Source organism: Pseudochaenichthys georgianus, chromosome 3 (assembly GCF_902827115.2).
Source record: "Pseudochaenichthys georgianus chromosome 3, fPseGeo1.2, whole genome shotgun sequence".
In the NCBI taxonomy this organism is placed as follows: Eukaryota; Metazoa; Chordata; class Actinopteri; order Perciformes; family Channichthyidae; genus Pseudochaenichthys; species Pseudochaenichthys georgianus.
This window is the reverse complement of record NC_047505.1, coordinates 26376279-26384264: the sequence shown is the minus strand read 5'-3', so window position 1 is coordinate 26384264 and position 7986 is coordinate 26376279.

Below are 7986 nucleotides of genomic sequence, written 5' to 3'. Positions count from 1 at the left end.
TATCAATCCCTGATGTACTGTACAGAGGACATCCTGGGCAGTGATATGTCATTGGTTAAAATTGCATGTGGGGAAGTTCCTCTTTCTTTTCAACCAACATGGTTGGCATACCAACAACAACATTTTATAGTAGGAGGAGGGGTATGTCTTATATTGTTGATCAATTGTTATTTTTACCATGAAAATCATATATGTTCTTGTTTATTAACATGTGAGGAACTATATAATTAGTTCTGAAAGCAATTAAATAATTAAAGTTTTCAAATAACAGCTCTTTTATAAATGTCCATTCTAGTGGACGTCAGGACTATCTTCATGGACTTTATGACTCAATATTGTTGCAGGAGATGGAACTGAAGCAGACATTTTCTGTACAAGATAGTTACGGGAAATTCAGATTTTGAGCTCTCAGATGATGAGAGAGATGAGGCGTTCACACCTGGGATAGAAGAGGGTCCAGAAGAAGGGGGGGAAGATGCAGGAGGCTCCTTGAGCGCACAGATACAGATAGAGAGACAGATAGGGACAAGCAGGAAAGACATGTCCCTCTGTGGGCCAAGAGTACCACGTATGTCTTATTGTTGTTTATTATTTTAAGTGAAGCCATGAAACATTTGAATTGCTTCAGGAATGCAAGCTTTGTTTCTAGAGCATTATCAACTGGAGACCACATCCATAAAACTAGTCAAGATGACCCTACAGCCCGTGCAGACTGGGGTCCAATTAAGTACTTTTCCCTCTACATTGACTACAAAGTCTTTGAAGATTTGGCAGCATTCACCAAAAACCAAACTAGTTTTTTAGTGATCAAATATACAGCAATATTCAGATCAATTACTTATTTATTGTTTAAATAAAGGTATATAAAGTATTCTTGTATTAATATCACTCTATAACCATAATACGTTACATAGTTGTTAAGTGAGGCTGTCTTTTCACACTAAAATGGTCCTGACGTCCTCTACAGTGGACATACTGTAACATTTAAAATTAAACTACATTTTAAAAAGTCTAAATTGCAATAGGTTTTTTTAACCCTAAAAAATTGGAAGACACTTTTTTTCCTCGGTTCCCAGGAGGGTAGGTGTCTCATATTCATCATCTTTTCTATGACAGTATGCTGATGGATTCACCCCATTCTCCTAACATGAACCTGATGTAGATGCATGCATTTCATTTCATTGTGTTCCACAGACAGCACTTGATGATTTAACAACTGTGAACTTGAAACCACCTGTGTATACTTGTAACAAAAAGGCTCCCATTTTACTTACGTGTCAAAGTGATATTGAATTGAATCCAAAATCATGTCTCCCAACACCTGTGAGTGCAGTCAGATCACTAGGAGGCAAAATAAAGTTGTCATGGAAACATTGCTAGATATGACTCATGGTATTATTGCTTCTTCGTGCCTTTGTTGCCTTTTTTTTTTGAGAAAGAGAGACTGAAGTAATCTGATTCCCGCTGTAGGTCAGCTAATTGAATCTCCTGTTGGTGTTTAGACATCTAAGTAGATCCCAGAGGTTCACCGTAGATATAAATGTTAAACATAATGAACTATTTCTGGGATTGAGTCATAGATTTGTAATGCCTTTAGGTTCAAAACAAAAACATCGTTTTTTTGTCTCCCAGCAATCCAACAACGCAATGAACTGATTTGCAGTTCAGTCTAACACATTGTGTATGATTAATGCATTGAGCGCCCTCCTCGACAGTAGGCCTCGCTTTGTACCCTTACATAAATGTAATGAACAGATTTCAATTAGAAAATGACAGTGAGATTATGTATAACCAAAAGAGACTAATTGAATAAATGAATCATTCAGAAATCATGAATCCACTTGTAGCTTCCTCGTATTTATTTATCAGCGAGTTAGATTTCATGGAGGAACATAATGTGCATCCTAAAGTAGCACCTGTAGTCTTTGTGTTCCAGTTAAATTAAATATTACTGCCTTTCACCAACACTACATTAAATTACTTAGTATGTTAATACAATTTGCACCATCATAACTTACTTGCTACACAGCCAGCATTTTGTTTAAATATGAGTAAGTAATCATATGGCTTTAACCTCCTAACACAGTGATTGAAAGAGTAGAAACAACCTCCAGGTATTCAGCACCATTTGGTCATCTCAATAATCATGGACCAGGGACAGGGGGCAATCAAAGTTTCCACTAGCTACTTCCCAGTAATAAATACATAATTAAAGCAGTACTGTCCAAGTTCACATGTTTTATTTTTTATGACTTGGTTATTTAACTAGGATTTATCTTGTTCATTTACGGTCTTTCATTTTCTATTCTACAATGATTAACTGACATATAATATACATAGGTTTTCATAGCAGCTGTTACGTCCCAGCTCGTGGAAAGGGGGAAGTAACATATAAATGTTGGACAGTGGTAAATTGGAATTTTTTTAATAAAAGAGCACAATTACATTTGCAACGAACAGCCATAATCAAAACAAAAGGCCACCAGGGCACCGGTTTAAATAGCAAACAAAAGGGAACTACGGAAAACTTAAAATAAGAGCTTTAACACGTTACTACACAAACAAAGTAACTAATAAACAAATAAACAAAAGAAAACCTCACTTCTAAAGTGGGAAAAAAAGGAATAGGTCCAACAAAAATAGGCAGTAACAAACACCACCTGGGTACAAGTTAACCACAGTTTAACCTTGTACTAGAGACAAACAGATTTACCGATGTAAGCACAAATATACAATCAACTAAGTTAACCACTGTTAACAGGGCTGTCACAAAATGTAAGGAGGGAGAAACGGGAGACGTCTGACAGATTCAGACCCCTCTCGACCAACACGGTGCACTCATTTAGAAAAAGACAAGATAGGGATATTATTGCAAGTCAAACTGTGGAAAAATATAATTTATGTTTGCTATTGTCAGTGTCATACAATTAAACATTGATATTACCAGACAAATCCAATCAAAATTAGTTTAGCATAAAAGTGTACTGCGAATTGTAAAAACCAGAATAAAAAAACAGTTTTGCAGTTTGGTCATGGGACTGTTAACCAGGCTCCTCTTACAGAGGCCAGCCAAAGTGATGCTGCACTTAACAGCACTGGCTCATGTTGTGGTCACAGAGACATGCTGAATGTTTACAGCCAATGTGAAAGGATCTCTCTAGTCCTACTGTATTATGTGTTTCACAAAAAAAGTGATGTAATTAACCAGCTCAGTCTGGGATCTAATGACCTTTCATGTAGTCGAATAATGATGGACTATGTACCTGATGTATTTCAAGAGCAATTGAATTAACAGCAACTAGCTATGATAAATGAAAAAAGTCCAACACTCCGGAACCAGGCTTGTATTTGGGCAATAATTGGTCCTAACAAAACAGCAAACATTGTGTAGAGGATGAGAAGTTCGAATATAAGTAAATATACTTTGGAATAATTCTTGTGAATTTTTATTGTAGAAATTATCCTGTCCATCAAGGAGAGCGCTCTTTAGGGTGGAGCTTTCTGGAAAGCTGGAAAGATTGTTTTCCTAACCTGTTGGTGATGTAAGCTAGTATAACCAGCAGAAAACTATAGGTTACTTACGTAACCCCAGGTCTCAGAGTAACATGACGTGAGATGTCTCACTATGGGATGCGCCTCAACGCGTATGCAAACAGAAGCATCAATCTCATTACGCCAATCCTGATTGGCTGGTGATCTTGACGTCAACGTCAGGGAATCCACCCACCCTTTAAAGAGCCTGTGACAGCATCCCAACAACTGTTGTGCAATGAAATATTGGGCTACTAGTCATCTCGAACCGTCAGTTTAAAAAAGAAAAAGCGATACCGTTCCGTTAAATATCAATAATTTCGAACATCGCGGGGAAATTCCTTCGACTCATTTTGAAGTTTTGGGGGAAGCCGGAAGTGACGTCAATGCGGGAACGCTTCGAGAGCCAAACACGGACAAAGTGTGTTGTCATGCGTAGAAATGGTGAATTACTGAGATTAGGCACGTTAATAACGTTTTAATGAAGTTGACTACAGTATATTCATATTTGTCAGTGCTTTCATGTCAATTTGGCGACATAAACATAAATGATCGTGGTGAAGATGATGATTACATTTGGATTACAAATCGGGAGTGAGAGCTGCTGAATTTCCTCCCGTCGGATGTGATATAAAAACAAATCGATTATTTTTGTGGTTGTAAACTCAAGTGGATGAAACTACATTTATTAGTGCTTTCATGTAAATTCGGGGAACATATGATACATTAAATGATCGTGAGGATGATGATTACAAATCGTTTGTTTGAGCCGGTCTGCATTTCCTGATGAGAAAACAAACCGATGCTTTTTGTAGTTGTAGTACACCAACAACATGGATTAAACGTGTGTTTTTTTTACCACAATGTTGGGGAAATTAATGGATAAAATGCACGGATTATTATTATTATTCCCACTCCGATCGGGACACTAGGTCCACCGTTTCCCCGCAGCGAGGCTCCCCCCGTTGACAGTTTACGTGGGCTGGGTGCAGTGGCGGACTGGCCATCGGGACGAATCCCGATGGGCCGGTACCGAAGTGGGCCGGTCGGATAAGTAACTAGCACATCCCCCATAGGCGGCGCGTGAGGCTCAGGTTTGAGAAGGCTAAATAACTTCTTTTACCTGACGCTGCCCGCCTACGGCGTCTATAGAAAAGAGATCAACTCAGTGTGCGGAGTTGAAATCTCTCAAGTCATATTACAGGATAAAGGAAATACAGTTTAAACTGCCGTATGCAGAGAAGACGCCGACGTGTCGCACTTATCATTCATATTACATCATCAATCAGATCATCGATCATATAATATCATAATATATCATATATTTCCTTATCTGAGTCAGCCTCTCCAGCCTCATCTGGCCGTGCAACACTCACAGTGTCACAGACTGTATGCAGAAGTATTATTTAACACATTATGTTGACGAAACACTCGAGACAAATGTAATTAAAGTCAGATCCACTCGTGTCTTAGACGTGAACGCGCTCTCAGCTGGAGAGAGAAACCCTGGCTTGATTTACCGAGTTGATAACCAGCGTCGTAGGACCGCTTAGCGAGATCTCGTTTGTTAGTTTGTTGTTGTTAGTTTGTTTGTTACTCAAACATATCCAGGGTCTGTTGAACTGGCTTCGTAGTACAGGGCACAGGTGGCTAGCAGCGCTAATGTCAAAGACACAGACATTATACATTATATTTGTATTTTACCAGGATGCAGTGACACAAATATTTACATATTTACATTTACTATCTACAGCACCCGCCGCCCCTGACATCCCCCACTCCCCCCGTTGACAATTTACTAGCGGTACCGAAGTGGGCCGGTCGAGAGTCCCGGGATGATTTGTAGTCCCATTCCACCACTGGCTACATGACCATATGATCGCCCATATTGACGCACCTCATTCCTAAACTTCTAACAGATACAACATAAACCGATCCTTCAGCCTCATATGAGCTCTCAGACACGTTCAACATTAACCTGTCATCGCTGTCTGAGCTTGCTGCTGTGTGCGCCGTCGTGCGTTTACATCTGACTGTATATATATAAAGGTTTACATGCAGATGCTGGGATCCTGAACGGTGCAGCTGGAGCGCTGTGCCCGCAATGACGTCACCCATCATTTGGCGGGATTTGAAGAATCCGCGAGAAGATCCAGAAAATTGTCAACATTGAAGGCAGATTAATGGTTATCAAAGTACACATATCCAAAATCAGTTCAGTAACGGTTTTCAAGGGGACAATATGTACTCAAATTGATGGGTTTGGATGATGGGGGAAAACCGTGTCACAGGCTCTTTAAGTAGCTTGCGATACAACGCAGCGTCATTCAAAATAAGCACCTCTTCTCGCTTCGCTTAGCAAGAAGGGCCGTCTGGTGAGACATCTCACTTCATGTTACTCTGAGGACTGGGGTTACGTAAGTAATCTATAGTTCTCATTCATAACACTCCGTTCGATGTCTCACTATGGGATATTGAAACTCCCGTATTGCTAGACGAGCTTATCTCGAAGATCACCAAAACAACCAGAACTTAACAGGTAGAACCCTGTCTCAACACGGGACCCAGCACTGCGCGGGCCACACTTGGAGCAGAGACATCTAGCCAGAAAAAGCGGACAAAAGTGAGCGGCGAGGACCAGCTCGCTGCTGCACAAATGTCTTGGATGGAAACACCCTTGAACAAAGCCCAGGATGTAGCCAGTCCACGAGTAGAATGAGCACGCAGGCCCGTTGGTGCCTGCAAACCCTGACTCGTATAAGCCAGAGCAATCGCTTCCACAATCCAGTGGGAGAGCCGTTGCCTGGTAACGGGCTTGCCCTTCTGAGGGTTAGCCCAGGATACAAGAGTTGGTCATTACAACGAAACTCTTTTGACCTGTCCATATAGATGCGTAAAGCACGAACTGGACACAGCAAACTCGGCCGCTGTACCTCAGAGGAACACAGCGGCGGAGGAAATGCCACAATGTCAATGGGGGTACATGAGCCAACCACCTTAGGTATAAAGGCAGGGTTGGGCTTCAGCAACACTCTCGTTTGCTCCGGGGCAAACTGAGTGCATGAAGGATGTACAGAGAGCGCATGAATGTCACTGACTCGCTTGGCAGATGCCAGAGCCAGTAACAACACTGTCTTCAGTGACAGGTGTTTCATGCCAGCTCCTTCCAGGGGTTCAAATGGAGGTCGAGTGAGCCCATCTAAAACCACTGCCAGGTCCCATAAGGGCACCAGTGACCTGGAGACAGGGAGGAGCCTGCAAGCTCCTTTCATAAAACGGCAGACCAAAGGATGTTGGCTAGCCGTCTTACCCTCAAAGCCCACATGGCATGCAGCAATAGCAGCCAGGTACACTTTGATCGTAGAGAAAGCTCTGTGTTTATCAATTAAGTCCTGTAGAAATGATAAAATCACCCCGACAGGACATTGAAAAGAGATGTGTCCTTCTTGAAGGCACCACTCCTCAAACACCCTCCACTTACAGTCATAGAGAGACCTGGTGGAGGAAGCTCTTGCACTCTGAATAGTGTTTATCACCTTCTGAGGGAGCCCCACTGTATTCAGATTGTACCACTCACGGGCCAGGCCCATAGTGCCAAGCGCTCTGGGTGTGGGTGAAAGATCGTCCCCCCCGCCTGAGACAGTATGTCCCTGCATAGTGGGGGCTGCCACGGCTGCCCGCACAGCAGCTGATATATCTCCGCCAGCCAGTACATTGCAGGCCAGTGAGGAGCTATCAGGATAAGTGTGTGGCGTTGTTCTCTCACTCTGGCCAGAGTTGGGGGTATCAGAGCCAGGGGTGGGAACGCGTACAGAAGGACCGGAGGCCAAACGTGCGCGAGCGCGTCCACGCCTAACGGTGCGTTTAAATCGCGCATTGAAAAGAACAGCTGACATTGAGCATTTTCTTTTGATGCGAACAGATCTACCGCGGCTCGGCCGTAACGCACCCGCAGCTGACTCACAATCCTTGGATGTAGAGTCCAGTCTGCATAGAGTGGTGCACCTCTGGACAGCAGCTCCGCCCCGAGGTTCATCACTCCTGGTACGTGCGTCGCTCTCAGAGAGAGGAGACGTCCGCAGCTCCATAAGATCAGTTTGCGTGCCAGCATGTGTAACTGGAGAGAACGCAAACCCCCTTGGCGGTTTAAATACAATATTGTGGTCGTGTTGTCTGTCCTCACGAGGACATGATGTCCTCTGAGAAAAGGCAGAAAGCGTTTCAGGGTGAGGAACACCGCTAAAAGCTCCAGATAATTTATGTGTGAACGTTGGAGGTCTCTGCTCCAGAGACCCCTCACAGGTCGACCTTCGTATATACCCCCCCAGCCCGTCAGACATGCGTCTGTGGTGACCACCTTTCGCGATATCATAGTGACCATCACTCTCCGCGCGCCATGACGCGCGGGGTCCAATCTGAGGGCAGCTACCCAGCGCTGAAACTCCCTCATGTGTA